General features: G+C 36.7%; 1 pseudogene; it reads left to right on the top strand.

Moving 5' to 3' along the window:
- The first annotated feature begins 9133 nt into the window (after positions 1–9133).
- LOC116131368 overlaps positions 9134–20825 on the top strand; it is a 61219-nt pseudogene continuing 49527 nt past the window's right edge.

Genomic DNA, 20825 nt, shown 5'->3' with positions numbered 1-20825 from the left:
TTTAAAACTTGTTTGCATTATTTTCAATTAAATCCCAATAGTTCAAAAATTCTCAAAAAACCCCCCGCTTTTTGGAGCCAGGCGCGGCTCGCGAGCCTGACGAGCCCAGCCTTCTATGGCTCGAACTCGGGTCGTTTTGTCTCACGAGCCGAGTTGAGCTGGCTCGTTATCAGACGAACCGAGCCGTTAACGAGCCGGACTCGAGCCGAGCCGAGCCAGCTCGCGAGCGGCTCAGTTCGTTAACCAGCCCTAGGAGCAACCAACGGGAGTTATATCACATAATTTTATGTGGTTGTTTTAATTTATGTTGATTAATTTAGTTGAAATCATGATCTTGGGTAATGGAATCATGCCATGGTAGGAATTTTTTTTTTTTTTTGGTTATTTTGCACTTGCCATGACTTGGTTCTTACAAGTGATATCAGAGCTTCGATTCGGCTATTAATTGCATGTATGTGATTGGGTGCTAGACTGGCATGTGTAGGTTTTAATTTTAAACTTGTTGTTTTTGATTTGATTTTGTTGATGAAGTTTCTTTGAAGATTGGTTGGATTAGGGTTAAGAAAACCCTAAGGGTCTGCTTGGGAGTTTCAGGGTAGCGGTTATGAGAGTAAACCATCGTAGCAGTTTTGAGGGTAAACCAACGTAGTGGTTTTGAAGGGTTTTTAGTAGCGGTTTTTAAAACACCCAACTTGTGCTTGGGAGTTTATTTTCCAACGGTTCTGACAGTTTTTTAAAATGATAAATTTACATATATACCCATAAAGTTAAAACACTCTCTTTTGCTGAATTAACTTTGATAAATACAAATAATGCCTACATTATTTGTTTTTATTTTCTTTCTCTCCCATCAAACAAGAGGCTCTCTCTCATTACGTGTTTGTTGAAGTTTAAAATGTATTTTGATGAAATATATAAGAATCTGTATCTGCAGAATTGATGGTTTGCCCCAGAACAGTATGAACTTGATAACGTTTTGGCTCAACTTTAAAACATTTGCTTAATTCAATTTTCACACAACAGCTTTTATTAACTTTATAATTAATTAAATTCCTACATCAAAAGTAAAACATGTGAGCCATAAGTAATTACACTTCATCCCAATATGGCCCCGGGTTTGCGATCAGCCAGAGGTGCAGCTTCAAACCCAAAATCACTGTAAAACATATATTTTATTTCCTACACTTCACAGTCCCACAGACTCTTCCACTTTAACTATTTAACTATTCAACAGGTTTTGGGATTTCTGGAGGATGAGTGCTGCGAATCAATGCCCAATTAACACTTTCAAAGAAAGGATGTTGTTTAATCTATGTGGCACCTCTTTTGAATCCTAATCTCTTTTGTGGGTCCTTAACAAGTAGACCTCGGATGAAATCCTTAGTAGCAAAACTAACAGAAGATCCATCCGAAAATTTTAGGGGCTAACCTACAACATTGAATAATGTTTCCCGGTTGTCACTACCTTTAATTGGAGTCCTAACAAATAGTAATTCATACAAGAAAATACCAAACGTCCACCAATCAATAACACTACCCATGACCATCTCCTCTTATTATCAAAGAAAAGCTAGTGAAATAAAGAATCAACTCATAAACAAGCATCAAAATCCAATCATGACAATCACATTCAACAGAAGCAAAAGTGACGAATGATCAATCATGCAAATACATTGACAAATCCATAAAAGAAGCAAGAACCCAGATGAGAAATCACCTTATCTCATGTAATTATTCTCTTGGTTGATGCCTAATTTGCTGAAAGTGAGGAGAATCTAATACAAATGCAAACGAGTTGTGTACGGCAAAGGGATTTGTGTGTAGCAAATTAAAACCATTCGTGTGCAGCAGCAAGAGAATTGTGTGTTAGAGAGAAGTGAACAACAGCGACAGATTTGTAAGGGAGTGGAAAGGGGTTTTTTGGGGATAAAAATTTTAAACCAGTGAAAACACCCCGATTTGGGGTGTTTTATAAACCCCTCAAAAATACACTACACTGGTTTTGGGGGGTTTTTAAACTAGTCAAAACCAGCCTATTAAAAATCTGGTAAGTGGGGGTTTTTAAACACCTCAAAACCAGTCTAATTAAAAATCCCCCAAAACCAGTGAAAAAAAATACTCCCAAGCAGACCCTAAAGACGGTGGCTGATTTTCGAGGCTGCGCGCGGTAGTCCATGGTTGCGCATTAGTGTACGTAGCCCCCTTCTTCATGGCTATGCGCTCATGCTTATTATTCCTTCTAAATTCACATGTTTAAATGCAATAATGCAATATGGAATGTGAACATGTCATTCTCTACCATCTGCAAGCTCATCTCAAGATAACCAATAATCATACTCATGCATGCACTACTCTTTGACATTTCATCAAACAATTTATATGCACACACAAACTCTAAATTGGCTACACTTCTACTTCTCTTCTAAGCCACCAAAATTTGGAACAAAACTCACCACAATCAACGTCAAACCTGTCCAGGATTTACACTTCATAAATTCTACTCCAGTTCTTCCATAATTCATCCAAACTCTCATCAAACATCAAGTACACAAACACTACTTCTCATGGATAAATTCTAACCATCATTCAACATCCATTCCATCAATAATTCTTCATATATAATTACATACATGCATAAAAGAAATTCTCTACACAATATTGCTCCAATCATGACTAGGGTTGGATTTACTTACCTTAGATGTGAGCAATCCAACACTTTAGTAGTCTTCCTTGATCCAACTCTTTCTCTTAAATCCTATGAACACAAGTTATAAGAATTCAACACTTTAAAAATTGGATTTCACATCTTAGTGTAAGGATCTTACCTAAGGATGCTTGGGATTGAAATTCCACTAAAAATGAACCAAGATCTATGAATTTCCTTGAAAAATGATTGAAGAAATTTGAGAGAACTTAGGTGAAAAGTGGCATGAATGAAAGGGGAAGAATGGTTAGGGTTTCATTCTTGAACTCTTAATATAATAAAATATTACTTACAGTTTCCCATTTTACCCTTACACTTTCTATGAAATTTCATCTATGTCCCTTAGTCAATTACCATAATGCCCTCATTTTTATTGCATTCTCCATGAAATTCTATCTCTTTTCACTCCCCACACTTTCAACTAATTATGAGTGAAAAGACCATTTTACCCCTAATGAAATTTTAAGGAATTTTCTTCACACTTGTTCAAGATAACTTTAACAAAATTCAACTAAGGGTATTAGGGCATAAATAAAGCTACGTACCTCGATGTGGGCATTACATGAGAATGTTGACTCGGATGCAAATGTCGAAATTAGCACAGATAAAATGTCATGTGCCATTTGGGCTGCAATGGGGAATCGACTTGCATTTTAGTTCCACCATTGAAGTAGATCCATCTCACGTTTCTTCTTCTTGGTCATGTAGGACATGTCCATTTGTAGGTACCACTGCAGCTCATTTGGTTCACGTATGTACGAGTTGGAGCCGCTACCTCCACCACCATCGCTACTAAGTTCCATATACGTCCACATGCTCGATCCTTGTTGATAAATGTCTTCATCAAGGTCTCATTGGTCACTTCTGTTGGGCGTTTCACTATAACTAGTCTAATATAAAGAAAAAAGCTTTCTAATTTTCTGTTAAAGTCTATCAAATAAGAAGTATAGTCATGACCTAAATGATGGCCTATCTTAGTAACCATACCATTAAATACGTTTAATTTAAATCTAGGATCTACAATAAGACCTAATACATATAAGAATGGAATATCTAACCAATATTTTTGGTATTTTGTTTCCATGTCTGAAACGATATGCATTAAGTCTGGATAATATCTATGCTTAGCAAAAGTTTTAGAAATTTGAAGTAAAATATCTAACACTAAATTAGTGGTAGGATAATAAATACCACTTAATGTATTAGTGGAACCGCAAAAAAATTTAAGAAATGAATGAAAAATTTTGCGAACCATCCAAACATCATCATTAACGACTTCGTCTGGATAGTTCTCCCGGTTGACGAACTTTGTAATTTGTATTGCGGTTAGAATAGTTTTTTGCAACATCAAATACGTGGAGTGCCAATGGATAGGCATGTTTGTTGGTGCATGTTTTCACATACATGCATATGTAGCAAGTGCACTAGTCACAAATAGTAATAAAATGATGAATCGAGTATCGTTCCCACGAAGATTGAGTGCTAAGTACTAATTTTCCTAGTTTTGTAACTAATTGAAGAACACAAAGATTGTTTGGATTTGCGGGAGAAAGTAAAGCAAAAATACAAAATACAAAATTAAACGACTGAAATTAAAATTAAACTAATTAACACAATATCAATTCAAGGCAAAAGAGGTTAGGGTTTCGACTTCACTAGGATACTCTAATTTAATGTACAATTTAAGTTGCTTTCAAATTCACATGCAAGGATTATAAATCGAACTCCCTAATATGTAGAATATACCTTCTCAGGCTATATTCTCCTACTCATCCCCATTAACCTTTTGCACCCAACAAAATGAAGATTAAAAGTTCAAAGTCCATTAAGCTAAGTGGAATCCTAAAGAGATTTCATAGATTGCTGAACCTATCTCTAGTGTTCACTTAATCTACGGTGTTTACTCTAAGAGGCTAACACGTGAATCACTTCTCAGTCTCATCATGCTCAACATTCAATTGAATCTAAAACCCAACATCCAATTGCATTAAGAACAAGAATAAACTCATAATCCAAGCAATAGAACTCAAAAACAATATCAATTTATAAACTAAACCATTGTAATCCGAGTTACATCAAAACCCTAACCCAAAAGTGGGTTAGTTCATACTCAAAATAAAGAAAAATATAACATAAACTATAAATAAAGAGTTCAACATGCTGAAAATGAACGAGGAACGAAATCTTCCCTAAATTGAAGACCCAAATTCTTCAAATCTCAAATCTCCCTTTTTCCTTTCTAAAAATGTCGACTCCCTTGCAAAATGAGCTAAGTCTCTCTTAAATAGTCAGCCAAAACCCTAGGACTCAAGACTAAAACTGGAAAACTCACTGTTTTTACAAAACAAATAATTCAAGAATTCATCGTGGCGAACTTGATTTTCATCGTGGCATCGCGACGAAACGCAAAAAGCCACATTGAACCTGTGAGTTTCATGCTACGGTGAAAATGGTTTTCGCTGGGGCGAAATTCTATCTTCATCATGCTCCAACACTTGAATCTTCGATTTTCTTTTTCCTTCTCGTTCATCTGAGTTTCAAGGGTGCTTCTAATCAACCTCCGAACATCTCTGACTCTGAAAACTCTTGAGTTTGAATCGATTGACCTCGTTTTTGCTTCATTTCGATCCAAAAATGCGTTTTAGACATGAAAGATGAAAGGAACGAATTAAGTGGCAATTCAGGCCTAAATTCAAAGGGAAGTATCCGAAAATCCTACCAAATAAATAAGAACAACAGTATAATCCACGAATTATCATTCGTACATAACTTCTTTGGTCGAACCAGCGGCTCCTCTTGGTGACAATATTTTATGTACTCATTCCATCTTGTATTGTTACCAGCAATGAATCTAATAGCCATGCGTACCTTTCAATCCTCACATGTATAACTTTTAAACCTGCTTTAACAATCAAATTGATGATGTGGCAAACACATCTCTGGTGAAAAAATTTGCCTTCACCAAGCGGATCCAATCTCTTTTCAAATAAAAGAAATTGCTGCAGTGTTAGCAGCTACATTATCAAACGTTAGCACCACAACTCTCTAAGTTAATAAATAATCTTGCAATACTTCAATAATTGTAAAATAAATAGTGTCAGCACTATGTTTCGCATACAATGGTTTAAAACCTATCAGTTTTTGTTATAAACGCCAACTATGATCTCGGTAATGTATTGTGACAATCAAAAAATCTGTTTTTGATCTAGTAGCCCATATGTCTAAAGTAAGTGCAATAGATATATTCATAAAATTTTCAAATTCTTTTTTAAGTTGATCTTTTATTTTAGTATAAATTTTTAGTATGTCCCTTCTACTTGCATCTTTATTAATAGGATTATATTGTGGACAAAAAGCAGTTTTAATCATATCAACAAAAAAAGGATTTTCAGATAAAGAAATGGGAGAGTCTATAGCAACAATGTATCTTGCTATTTCCTCTCGTGCATGGAGTGCATTGTATTACCAGGTTGAGAGAGTTGAGGATTGTAGATTAAAATTAAGTTGAGTTTGAATTTGCTTAGCGGGCTAGTTGAAGTTGAGCTGGATTGCATATATTGGGGTGCTTCTTCTCTAGGTGTTGTCTCATCGTCAAAGTCCCATGCTCAGCACCAATAATGGTTGGACAAAAATTGTATACCCCGCACTTCTCTTCCCTTGCGTATTTGGCTTTTGGCTGTTTTGATTTGATGAAGAATTGTCATGCCCCGGACACGACACTCTTCGACGGTCTTCCCATGGTGTCATAGCTCGCTTGTGTTTGGCTAGACACTTTCCCACCCACCGTTACGTTCCATTAAGGAAAACCGTTCTGAATAAGGGCCAAATGGTCAATTTACATGAAAGCTGCAAAAGTCAAAATTTAAAAATTGAAACATGGTTAATGTAACTTTTCCCTTTTTCGTTTCTTTTCCTTCTATTTTTTTCTTTTTCTTTTTTTCTTATCATTTTTTCACCATCATCTCTTCCTTCTACGCTGGAGGCTGTGACGCCGGCCTAACCTGCAACCACCAGCTGGATTGGCAGCGTAGCAACCTTCAACCACAAGTTGGTCCAGTTGCGACGTCACCAACCCAACTTGCAACTGGACGTAGCTTCATAGCCAACCAAATCGCATTGGAGGTAGCATCACAGAGACCCAGCTCGGCGGTGACACTGGCCTCGACATCGCAACCCTCTTTCTTTTCCCGAAAATATTTTTTATTTTGGATCTTACGGTCTATGGGTTTGTGATTCTTGAAAGGGTGTTTTCCGTTTGTTGGATGTTGGATTTTGTGTTGTGTGGGTTTGTTAAAAGAGTTTGTATATGAATTTTAGTTGTTAAATTTTAGTAGACGCAAGGTCGTATCTTGGCCTTAGTCGCGGGGCTTTGCCAACACAAGGCTAGGTCGAATCTTGTCCTGAGCCACATGACTTCTCTCTTCCACAATGCCTCTTCTTCATGCCATAGTCCATCCCTGAGACTCCAATGACTGATCTTTGAACTGTGACAAGTCTTTATAGTTTGTATGAAATTTGAAGGACTCATAATAAAGCAATGCATTAAATCCATAGCTTGGCCAGCATTATCTTTCTCCTCTACACGTCATATGGGTTGTCACTAAGACAAGAACAGTTTCATTTTTCTTTTTCATAGGTTTCAGTAATGGGTTTCATGGGTTTGATTTTTTTCTTTCTTTTTCTGCTCTTGTGCTTATTATGACTGTGATTTATAACATTAGAATGAATTTATGCCATTCAAAATATATTTAACTTCAGATCATGAATATGAGATTAAACAATGATATACAATTGAAATTAAGGGGCTAATTAGCTTAATTTACATATAGTTTACCGACAGGTTTAATGCTTTGTACATCAAGCATTTTTGTGAAATACTATTGATTTTGAGCTCTTGTTTAATTTCTTACTGCAATTTAAGTTCATTTATTTAATTTTCATGTTTAAAATTATTATAAATGTTAGTTTATTTTATATTGAGCATATAATTTATTTGTTGCATTTTTTTTTTTTTATCAAGAAATAATATATCGATGTTCTTGAAATTGTGGCAAAAGATGGGACAAACTCTAAGCAAAGATTTCTGGCAAGAAATATATTGAAATTGATGCAATCATTTAATTTTGTGTTTAGTTTATTTATGATGAAAGATTTACTTAGCTTTACAAATAAACTTTATCAAGCACTACACAGAAAAGATCAAGATATTGTAAATGCTATGAATTTGGTTGAAGCGTGTAAGCAATCTTTACAATTGATGAGGGATAGTGGATGAGAGAATTTACTTAGCAAAGTTTATTCTTTTTGTGCCAAACATGACATTGATATTCCAAATATGGATGAGAAATTTTTTATTCAAGGGCGATTACAACGGAAGACTAAAGGTACCACAAACGTGTATCATTACCATATTGAAGTATTATATAGTGTCCTAGATATGTAGCTTCAAAGTCGAATAATCGTTTCAATGAGGTAAACACTAGATTACTTATTTGCTTGACATGCTTATGTCTAAATAAAAATTTTGTTACTTTTGATAAGCAAAAAAGTGATGCGCCTTGTTGAACTTTATCCAGAAGATTTTTCTGACTTAGAACTCATGGCACTTGATTCTTAATTTGATATTTACATTTTGGATGTACGCTCTAATGTCAAATTTATGGAATTGAATAGGATTGGAGATCTTGCAAGAGTGATAGTTGAAACTAAGAAGGATAGAGTATTTCCATTAGTTTATCTATTGATAAAATTAACTTTGATTTTATCTGTGAAGAATCATTTGCGAAATAGAATGAGTGATCAATGGTTGAATGTTAGTTTAGTTGTATATATAGAGAATGATGTATTTGATAGTACTGATAATGAAGTCATTATACAATATTTTCAAAAGATGAAATCTCGTCGAGGATAATTATAAATGTATTAGTTAATAAAAATTTTATGAATACAAATATTTGTGTTTATTGTTATTTATATTTATGTTAATTGTTACTTATCTTTGACCCCCCTAAGTTTCATTCTTGGGTCCACCCCTGCATAGCTCCATCTTCTTCTTTACTCTCTCCTCCATTGCTTTCTTTTTAAGTAGCTTCATCTCTCAACACTCCTTAGCGCTTCCTGTAACAGACTCTCTCTTTCTCTTCTCAGATTTCTCCAGCCTTTATTTTTTTATTTCTCACTTTCTGTTTCTTTTTTTGTTTTTGCTGCTTGCAGATGTCGGATTTAGTAACCTGAAAAGCTATTCCTCTTCATCAACTGTACTTACTTACATTCTTTTTTTTTCTTTTTTTTTTCTTTTTTTTAAGTTTTAAGTTGTATTTTTTTTTTTAATATTTGTAATTTTGATTTTTGTTTAACCATGTTTGTTTGAAATTTGCTAGGAAAGTGAGTGTGTTTGGACACTGAGGTTTTGGTAGAAGGAGAGAAGTGATGGCGTTAAGAGCGCTGAGGCGAATCATGCGGATGCAGACGGGAGGGAATCTTGGAGAGACAATGTTTGATAGTGAGGTGGTGTCATCTTCGCTGGTTGATATTTCGGCAATCCTCCATATGCCTAATGAAGTTGAATCTAGTAACCCAAGGGTTGCTTATCTATGTAAGTTCTTGTTGTTAGCTTTAGGGATTAATCAAATCGCATAGTTTGTTACTAGAAGTAATATTAAGCTTTATTTTTTGTTTATGCAAATTAAAAATATCTTGAGCATGTTTATGTATTAATAGTGTTGTTTAAGCTCAAAAAAGTTTAAGCTATTAGGTTTGTTAAAATGTAACAAAGATTGAACTCAACCTAAATATGGACAGATGAGAATGCTGATACAAGTAAATATGGTAACATTGTTAACAGTGAAGGATCCAGGAATTCCACTCGATGGGGGCAAAAAAGAAAAAAAAAAAAAATTAAAACCAATCATAACCATACTTTTTTTTTTTTTTAATTATGATGAGCTTCAAGAAAAAGTTGCAAAATACAAATAAATATCTTCAAAAAACACAATTTTTGTAAAAATAAAACAATTTTTCTACAATTGTCCTTGACGAGTTTTCATATTCTAAAAACATTGAATAATCATCTCATTGTCAATTGTATCAAATACATCTTTCTCAATCTAGGTGACCAAGCAATCATTCATCAATTGATCTCCAATTCGGTTGCATAACCGACTTTTTAGAAGATTTATTACAGAAAAAACCCTCGAACTAAATTCTTAGCCAAATCACCAATTCCTTGTAACTCAGTAAATTCATCTCAAGAACGCATGTCAATAACAAAAGTCTTAGCCTGGTTCTCAAGGATCATCAACTCACGTGCAGAAAAATCAGATGGATAAAATAGGCCAAACCCATTATTACCTTTCTTCTCTTTTTCCTTTTCCTTTGCTTCTTCTTCCTTTCTTCTTTATGGGTTTTTCTCTTTTCTTCTTCATTTTGGGCGAACAACCCAATTTATATATAAAACAGATTCTTTGAATTATGAAACTACCGCAAAGTTCTCTTATTCTCACCATGACCCTGCCACATCAGCTTTCTGTTGTAAAAATGCCCAGATTTCTCCGCTCAGTTACATACAAACCTAACAACTCTTATTCCTTTCATTTTCACTCCTAATAAAACTTTTAAAAACTAATAGATCCCTTTGCATAAAAATAAAAATCACAAAAATATGTAATATATATTAGGATTAAAAAGGGGATTTTATAAAAGCAAAATCCAAACTTACCGTGGGGGTCATTCTGTTCCCAAAATCTTAAAGTTCTATAGAGGCAAAATTTAAATAAATATAGTGGGGGCTGTGGTCCCCACTCATCATTCATTGGATTTGCCATTGATTGTTAACGAAGCAAACGTGAGAGGCTTTAGCAAGTAGGTACAAGTATTTAAGATGTGTTGATATGTTTGCTTGTGCATGTGGTAGGGGGCTGGTAGTGCAAGTGAGTGGATATTTGTGTTTCTTGACTGTCGTTATGGTTGTTCTTTCCGTGAGCACACTACATTGTTGGAGCGGGAGATTAATCAATTCCTGTTGGTTCTGATGAAGAGATAATCAGAGTGAAATGAGAGAATTTGGAAGGGAATGAGATGGCAACAACTGAGTGTTTTTCACTCTATTTCATTCATTGAGCAGAAACTTTTATACAAGTGATACACTGTTTTACCTACTGCATTACAATAAAAAATAACACATTTGAAATTCAACCAATGCAAATACCAAATCAAGTCTTAATCTCAACAAACATGTCAAATAAGATTAACTTGATTGCCTTAAAACCTGCTGCACCAACTACTGCAGCCTAACAAAACAAAACTGTAAATTTGGCTCCAAAAAATACAACTTGAACTTTCTGCCGAATCTTTGTCCCCTGTCCAGCAGGTTATCACCTACATCATCACTCCTCCTTGATAAGCTTACTGGAAACACCAAGTCTAAGTCTCAAACTCTCAAACTTGGTTTTAGGTAGACCCTTGGTCATAATATCTGTAAGTTGATCTTCACCCCTGCAATGGTCTAATCTCACTTCAGCATTACTCTCAACTTCTCTCACAGCATGGAACTTGATTTTGATGTGCTTTGTTCTACCGCGTAAGATTGGACTCTTTGCCATTGCAACTGCTGACTGATTGTCACAATAAATCACAGTAGGTTCTTCCTGAATGTCCCTCAAATCTTGCATAATCTTTCTCAGTCATATAGCCTGGTTAACTGCGGCAGCAGCAGAAATGTATTCTACTTCTGCCGTGGACTGAGCTGTGGTGTCTTGCTTCTTGGAATGCCAGCATATGGCCCCTAAATTCAAGAAGAAAACATAACCTAATGTACTCCTCATATCATCAATGCATCTAGCCCAATCACTATCTGAGTAACCAACAAGCTGCAGGTTTTTAGCCTTCTTGAACCATATTCCAAGCTCAGCACTTCCCTTAACATACCTCAGCACCCTCTTAGCTGCCTTGAGATGGATTTCACTCGGGTTGGTCATGAACCTAGAGAGAACACTGGTTGGAAACATTAAATCTGGTCTAGTGGCAGTCAAGTATAGAAGACAACCAATGATGCTTCTATACATCTTTTTATCAACCTTGTCAGCCCCATCATACTTGCTCAGTTTCAAATTCACAACCAGTGGAGTGTCCACTGATTTGCATCTATCCATATTGAATTTATGCAGAATTTCATTGGCATACCTCCTTTAATTAACAAATATGCCATGGTGACTTTGGTGGATTTCCATCCCAAGAAAGTAGGACATTTCCCCAAGGTCAATCATCTCAAATTCATTGTGCATGACTGTTTTAAAATCATCAAGTTGAGTTGAGCTTCTCCCCATGATGAGCAAATCATCAACATACAATGAAACTATGGTGAATTCATTTTCCAGCCTCATTTCATATAAAGTGTGCTCGTTAGCACTCCTTGCATATCCCAAGCTAATCAAATACTCATTAATTCTGCTGTACCAAGCTCTAGGAGCCTGTTTCAGGCCATATAGGGCCTTTCTCAGTAAGTACACCTTATCCTCCTACCCTTCCACTTCATATCTCTCCGGTTGCTCCACATAAATTTCCTCATTGAGCCAACCATTTAGGAATGCAAATTTGACATCTAATTGGTAGATTCTCCACTCAAATTGGGCTGCTAAGGCAAGGAGAAGTCTTATAGTGTCATGCCTAGCCACGGGTGCAAAGGTATCCGAAAAATCCACACCAAATTGTTGAGCAAAACCCTTAACCACTAACCTTGCCTTATGCTTGTACATTGATCCATCAGGCCTCGGTTTCTTTTTATAGATCCATTTTACTTGAATCACTCTTCTGGTTGTTGGTCTATCAACTAACTCCCATGTGTCATTCTTTTCAATCATTTTTATCTCCTCCTCTATTGCATTCCTCCAGACCTCTGACTTAGTAGCCTTCTTGAAGTTTGCAGGCTCAAACATGGCTGCATTACATCTCTCATAAACCTCTGCCAGAGATCTTGTACCCGTGACTAGAAAACCATCATCCAAATCTACCTCTGCTGGATCATCAAATCTGCCTAATGTTGTGTCTGCAATCTGTTCTCTTTTATCTTCTTCAGCTTCATTTTTCATCCAATTTCATGTCCCTTTTTTATCCACCTTCACATCCCTTGTGATGTGTATTATCCTGGTTGCTGGATCATAAATTCTATAGGCCTTGGACTGCTCACTGTACCCTATAAAAATTCCTGTCATTGCCTTCTCATCCAGCTTACTTCTTTTGGTTGCTGGAATGAGAGCATAACACACACTCCCAAAGATTTTCAGGTTTCTAACAGAAGACTTGATTCCATACCAGGCTTCATAGGGTGTTTGATTGGTTAAGTCTTTAGTAGGGAGTCTATTAAGCAAATAGACCCCTGTATTCACAGCTTCTGCCGAAAAGGATTTGGGCAGTTTATTCTCTACAACCAAGCACCTGGCCATCTCCATGACAGTCCTATTTTTCCTCTCACTGACTCCATTTTGCTGTGGAGTATAGGGGCAACTGAACTGATGAACAATTCCAGCTTCCCTACAGATTTTCTCAAATTCAGTGGAGGTATACTCACTCCCATTATCACTTCTGACAGCCTTAATACTTAGACCTGATTGTTTTTCAACCTACAATTTTAACCTCTCAAACACCACTACAGCCTCACTCTTCAGTTTCAAGAAATAAACCCAACACATCCGGGAATAATCATCAATTAAAAGGATAAAATATTTGCTTCCATTTAGGGATAGTGTTTGCATAGGTCCGCACACATCCGTGTGGATAGCTGCAGCCTCTCACCAACTCTCTAGGCTTTGTTTACAGGGAAAGGTAATATACTTATCTTCCCTAGTTGACAGGTAGGACAGATGGTTTTGGTTTCTGCAATTTCGGACAAATCACAGACCAATTCTTTGGTCTGAGTTTCCCTAAGGCTATGGTAATTGAAATGGCCTAATCTCTTATGCCACAACTCAGACTCATCCACATTAACAACATATGCTTCTGGCTCTGGTTTTTTCAGCCTAATAGGGAAGCTTTTTCCCATCATCTTAACTCTTATCAACTCATTGCCTTCACTATCCAAGATTGTGCAAAACTGATCCTGGAAGTGCAAGGCATACTTCTTCTCAATCATTTGTCCAACACTCAATAGATTATGGCTTATATTAGGCACATACAAAACATTGGGAATGAATTTGATACCTGTTTTTGTTTGCACAGCAATATCTCCTTTCCCGTTCATAACCACAAATTCCCCATTTCCAACCTTGACCTTGGAATGGTAAGACTTGTCCAAATTCACAAAGTCCTTCAAGTTTGCTGTCATGTGATTGGTGCACCCACTGTCTATCAGCCAATCATCATTGTGAGCTTGAACTGCATAGCATGAAGCCATGAACAGTTGCTCTGGATCTCAGTTCGGCTGTTGGTCCTCCACAATCTATGCTTGCTGCGTTTGCGTTGACTGAGTTGGTTTGTTTTTGCACACCTTTTCAATGTGTTCATATTGTTTGCATGCTCTGCGTTGTATATTTGGCCTAAACCAACACCTTTTTTCACCATGCCCCTTTTTCTTGCAATGAGCACATGGTAGGAACTCTCTCCTTCAAGTCGGTTTGCTTCACTGGTTTGCCATCCTCTCTTTTCCTTTCTTTTCTCCTGCAGGCCTCTTGCTTCCACCCTAGCCTAGTTTGCCTTTGAATACAACCACCATTGCACCCTCACTAGAGTCCTCTTGCCTCAACAATCTCCTTTGTTCTTGAGCTTGCAGGGAATACACTAAATCAATAAGAGTGATTTGTGTCAAATCCTTAGAATCCTCAAGTGAGGATATCTTAGATTAAAACCTTTCGGGTAGGCTAACAAGAACCTTTTCCACTATCCTTTTATCTGTCATCTCCTCTCCCATTAATCTGATTTTGTTTACTACATTCATCAACCTATCCACATATTCCTTTACCTTTTCGGACTTCTGCATTTTCAGCATTTCAAACTCCCTCCTCAAGTTCAACACCTGCATACTCTTTGTTGTATCACTGCCATCGAACTCCTCTTTGAGTTTATCCCATGCTTCCTTGGCTGTCTCATAAGCCATGATTCTAGTGAACACTTGTTCCGTCACTGCTGCATGGATATGAGACAAGGCTCTAGGTGATTTGGTCGCTTCTTCATCATGCAATCTGATTTGGTTCAGGGTGGGGTTTAGCCCCAGCACAGGTGGTTGTTTATCCTTTTCAACATACTGCCATAATCCTTGTCCTCTCAAGAATGTTTTCATTTTGACAACCCAAATGTGATATTGATCCCCATTGAAGGTTGGACGAGTTAAGGAGGTTGTGTGTTATGCCATTGAGTCAGGTTGTGTGGAACTTAAAACTGGTTTCTGCATAACAGGAGTTGAGAACGTGAATGAGAAGAGATGAATTTTTTAGGCCCTTAAGATCAGTAGAGCTCTGATACCATTTGTTGGTTCAGAAAAAGAGATAATCAAAGTGAAATGAGAGAATTTGGAAGGGAATGAGATGGCAACAACTGAGTGTTTTGCACTCTATATTTCATTCATTGAGCAGAAACTTTTATAAAAGTGATACACTGTTTTACCTACTACATTACAATAAAAAATAATACATTTGAAATTCAACCAATGCAAATACCAAATCAAGTCTTAATCTCAACAAACATGTCAAATAAGATTAACTTGATTGCCTTAAAACCTGCTGCACCAACTACTGCAGCCTAACAAAACAAAACAGCAAATTTGGCTCCAAAAAAAAAAACTTGAACTTTCTGCCGAATCTTTGTCCCATTTCTAGCAGGTTATCACCTACATCATCAATTCCTAGTGTTAACTATCGAGATTCTTGAAAGAGGGAAATGCATTTTGGATTTGTTCTTCAAAGTTCTCCTCTGTTATTGTATTAAACTTAAGTTGGAGTTAATTTACTATTCTTTTAGGAAAAAAACTTTTGTGCATCTGTTGCAGTGCATCCAGCATGAATAATTTGGCTGGTTTTTTTGCATATAAAACACTATAGATTCAATATTTCATGTACAAAACTAATTTGGCAGCGCTTTGATGTAACTTAATAAGTCAGAAATCTCACAAGTTGCCTTGAAATATTGTTTGGATGTCATTAGAAAATGATGAACTCTCAGCTGTCCTAACACGGGAAAGCTAAACCGTTCAAAAACACTATAGATTCATTGTTTCTTGTACAAAAATCATTTGGCAGTCCTGTGATGTAATTTAATAAGTTAGAAGTCTTGTAAGTTGCCTTGAAACATTATTTGGATGACCTTACAACAGGATGAATTCTCGAGCTGTACTAATGCAAGAAAGCTAAATCGTTTTGAAATGTGGTTTATTTTAGATAATCTTTTATAAAAATCGTTGTAATTGCTGCCTATAAATGCATATTTATTAGCACAAATTTAATAGGTAATGACATCTAAAACTAATAAACATTGGCTTCCTAAACATAAGGCCACAGAAAACTAGAGCTTCATAATAACTATGTTGTAACCTGAGTCTAAACTAATCAATCCACAAATCAATCAAACACAAATAAGAATCAAGAATCACACACACACGTACAAGACAAGATTTACCGTGGTTCACCTATCCAATAATGGATAGATTACATCCACGTTGAGCTCCGAAATATGGAGACTCATTGCACTAGGATTATCCAACAATTACACAACGATTACACACTTAATCGATTGAACTAGAGCAATATCTCAACCCAGACCTAATCACTCTAATTCGTACCTATAACTTGCAAGATTTCAGAGAACTAATAAAGCCTCAAAAGGAAACACAACCGTTTAACAATCCTGCTCAGATTACAACGAAAAATAACCCCAGCAACTAAGCCCTAATCAATTGCTCATTTCATTCAAGATAGAACCCTAATAGAAACAGACTAACCCGATAAAAACTTCTACTGTTTTGCCCCCTTTTATATTATTGACTATCAACGATTGTGAACCGCACGATCTGTCTTGAATCAATGTCTAGGATTCACTCACTTAACTAAATGAGAACGACATTGTTTGGCTTCATAACACTTTCAGTCTCCACCTTGAAGCCAACATTCTGGCTTTCCCTCTTTTGCTGGACCTCCTTTAGTGCAGTAAGTTTCTCCCATATTTCTTCTCAGCTTCGGAAATTGGCTAATTGATGTGAAGTAAGTTCAAGCAGTGCTTGAACTTGGCTGTGGTCACCACTTTGGTTCCTATGTCTGCTAGATTTTCTTCAGTTGGTACCTTCAGGAGATTAATTTTTCCCTTTGCAGTCAGGTCTTTGACGAAGTGATGCCTGACATCCACGTGTTTTGTTCTTTCATGGTACACTGGGTTCTTACTCAGGTGGATGGCACTTTGATTGTCTGAATAGACTGTTGCTATGCCATTCAACAAATCTGCTTCTTTTAGAATTCCCTATAACCATGTTGCTTCCTTGAAAGCATCTGAGACTACTACGTACTCAGCTTCTGTGGTTAACAATGCAGCCAGTGGTTGCAACTATGCTTTCCAGCTAACACAGTTACCTCCCAATGTGAAGTAATATGCAATAGTGGACTTCCTGGAATCTCGGTCACCTGCAAAATCAGCATCTACATACCCAACCAGATCAAGTGATGCATTTCTTTTACAAAAAACCAAACCAATCTGAACAGTGCAATTTATATATCTAAGCAACCACTTTAGAGCATTCCAATGTTCATTTCCAGGATTTGACATAAATCTACTCAATAGTGATATTGCATAAGCTAAATCCGGTCTGGTGCTTATCTGACATACATCATAGAACCTATGGCATTCGAATAAGGGACATTTTCCATTTTCAGCATATCAGATTCTGTTTTTGGGGATTGTGACTTAATGAGTATGAAATGGTTTGCAGGGGCATTGTTACAACTTTGGAGTCAGCCATGCCAAATTTAGAAACCAGTTTCTGTAGGTATGGGAGTTGATGAAGTTTAAGGGTATTTGCACTTCTATCTTTATCAATCATCATTCCTAGGATTTTCTTTGCTCTACCTAAGTCCTTCATATCAAATTTAGTACTTAATTTGGCTTTTAGTTCATTAATCTGAGACATGGACTTACTAATCAGTAGCATGTCATCTACATATAACAGTAGGTATATTGGCATGTTATTGATGAAAGCAAAATAGAAACAGTTATCATACATGCTTCTAGTGAATCCACTTCCTACTATAAATGCATCAAACCTTTTATACCACTGCCTAGGGAACTGTTTAAGTCCATACAGTGATTTATTCAGTAAGCATACATAATCAGGCAATTTTTTATCCTTAAATCCTACATCCAACTCACCATGCAGAAAAGCAGTTTTAACATCCCATTATTGTATCTCTAAATCATATTGTGCAACAATTGATAACATGAGTCTAATTGTTTTAAATTTAACTACTGATGAGAAGATTTTAGTGAAATCAATACATGCCCTCTGTGTGTAGCCCTTGGCCACTAACCTAGCTTTTAATCTTGGTGGATCAGATTAATTTATTCCTTCTTTCAGTTTGTAGAGCCATCTGCATTCCACCAGCTTCTGATCTTTGGGCTTTGGGACAAGTGTCCAGGTGTTGTTCAGGTGCAGTGACTCCATTTCCTCTTTCATTGCAGCCACCCACTCTTTGTTGTCCCTTGATCTCATTGCCTCAACATAAGTATCAGGTTCAGATCTGTGTATTTTTGAACTAGCCAGGAATGCTGTATAGATCAAGTCAGCATAGTTGTACCTTGTGGAAGGTCTAATTTCCCTCCTGACTCTGTCTCTGGATAATTGATATTGGGCCAAATCACCATGTTGATCCCTTTTAGTATTCACATGAGGGTCTTTTTCATCCTCTTGCTCTTGGGTTGGCTATAGCTGGTCTTCAATTATGCCAGTCTCATCTGTTTAGATATGTTGATCAGAGTAAGTTGTAGGCTCCACCTCAAACTAAGTTACCCCAGTTTGCCCAGAATTTTCAGAATCTTCTTGTGAGCTACCTGCATTGTTAGTACCAGATTTGCAAGGGAAAACAACTTCATTGAAAATCACATCTCGACTAACAATCACTCTGACCCCTAGGGTAGCCCTCTCCCAAAGCCTATAACATTTGGTTCCTTCTTGATACCCAAGAAAAACACACTTAAGGGATCTAGGCTCTAGCTTCCCATCCCGAGTGTGTGCAAATGCAGCACACCCAAACACTCTCAGGTGATCAAGAGATGGTCTCCTTCCAGACCACCTCTCCTCAGGGTATTTAAAATCTATGGAGCTTGAGGGAGTTCTATTAATCAGGTAGGTTGTTGTACCTAGTGCTTCCCCCCAAAAAGTTTTTGGTAGACTAGCAGTGAATAACATACATCTAACCCTCTCTAGTAGGGTTCTATTCATTCTCTCAGCAACCTCATTTTGCTAAGGGGTCCCTCTAACAGTTCTATGCCTTAAAATTCCCTGTCCTACACAATAAGAGTCAAACTCTAGATTGCAGAATTCTAATCTATTATCAATCCTAAGGGCTTTTACCTTCCTATTAACTTGGTTTTCAATCTGGTTTTTCCAGCCTTTAAACTTGGTTAAGGCTTCATCCTTGGACTTAAAGAGGTACACCCATACCTTCCTGCTATAGTCATCCATAATGGAAAGGAAATAGCAATTCCCTCCATGTGTCCTAACCCTTTCAGGACCCCAAAGATCCGCATGCAAATAATCCAAACATTTTTCAGCTACATGAGTTCCATTTTGGAAACTCCTTCTGTGATGTTTGCCCAATACACAAGTTTCACATAAACTCAAATCAGATATGGATTCCTTACTAAAATAGCCTTGCTGGCTTAAAACAGCCATACCTTTCTGGCCTATATGGCCAAGTCTCAAGTGTCATTTCTCTGTAGCAGAAAGATTAGTAGATAATAAAGCAGAATTAACAGCAGGTGCAAAGTGTTGGCCACACATAATGTACAGTCCATTTTGTTTGACCCCTTAAAACATTATATCATTATTCTTATAAACTACCATGGACCCATTTTGTGCCATGTAACTACATCCAGCTTCATCCAACATTTCTAATGAAATCGGGTTCCGTTTAAGATCAGGTATGTACCTTACTCTGGTTAGCATTATGATCTTACCATTATTCAACCTAATGGTTATGTTTCCTATGCCTTGAACCTTACAGGAGTGATTGTTTCCCATGAACACAGTTTCGAATTCTCATTTCCTAAGGTTTTGGAACCATTATATGTTTGGGCTCATATGAAAGGTGCATCCTGAATCTAGGACCCAATCCTTACTACTAGCTTGGTTTGAGACTGTGAGAGCTTCTAAGATCTCAATATTAGTACTAGTACTGGCTAAATTACTCTCTATACTATGTTGTTGTTTTTTTCTTTATCCAGTCATAGCAATTTTTCTTAAGATGGCGAGGCTTATTACAGTGAAAACACTTTCTGGTTTCTCCCTTAGTCTTATTATTACTCTTCCCCTTCTTCTTAGTTCTAAAACTCATGTTTTGTTGGAAGTTCTTACTGTTGTCTTTTCCTAATTGAACTGACTCTGTTCTACCTTTGACAAACAAATTATTCCAGTTTCTTTTCTAGATTGTCAAGTCTAATTCTCTAGACTTTAGGCCAGCTATTATCAGGTCAACACTGGGAACTGTCCCAGTGTATTGTAAAGCATTTTTCACCACTAAATACTCATCAGGCAAAGAATTCAACAGTATCATTGCTAAGCTAGAGTCTCCTAACTCCTAATCAATACCTTTCAACACTAAGGTCATTTTTAGATATTCATCAAGATTTTCTTCTACAGACTTAGTTATATCCATCTTATAAGAGAACAAAGCACCTTTAAGAAAAGCTAAATTCGGTGTAGACTGTAAAGAATATACGTATTCGAGTTTACCCTAAAGTGTGATCGATGTTTTCATGTCGTCTACCTTTCGCAGAATAGCATCGGACAGGTTCATTATGATCAGATTATGGGCCTCCTCATCAACTTCAGACTTCTTTTTCAGTTTCTCCTTACTCTACTTGGTGGTGTCCTTCTCCAGAGCAATCCATACCTTATTTGGGAAAGGAGGGTCTTCATCTTCTTCTTCTTTCATGT

The sequence above is a fragment of the Pistacia vera genome, unplaced genomic scaffold (assembly GCF_008641045.1).
Source record: "Pistacia vera cultivar Batoury unplaced genomic scaffold, PisVer_v2 Contig233, whole genome shotgun sequence".
Lineage (NCBI taxonomy): Eukaryota > Viridiplantae > Streptophyta > Magnoliopsida > Sapindales > Anacardiaceae > Pistacia > Pistacia vera.
The sequence above is the reverse complement of the archived record's forward strand: the minus strand, read 5'-3'. Positions and strand labels throughout refer to the sequence as shown.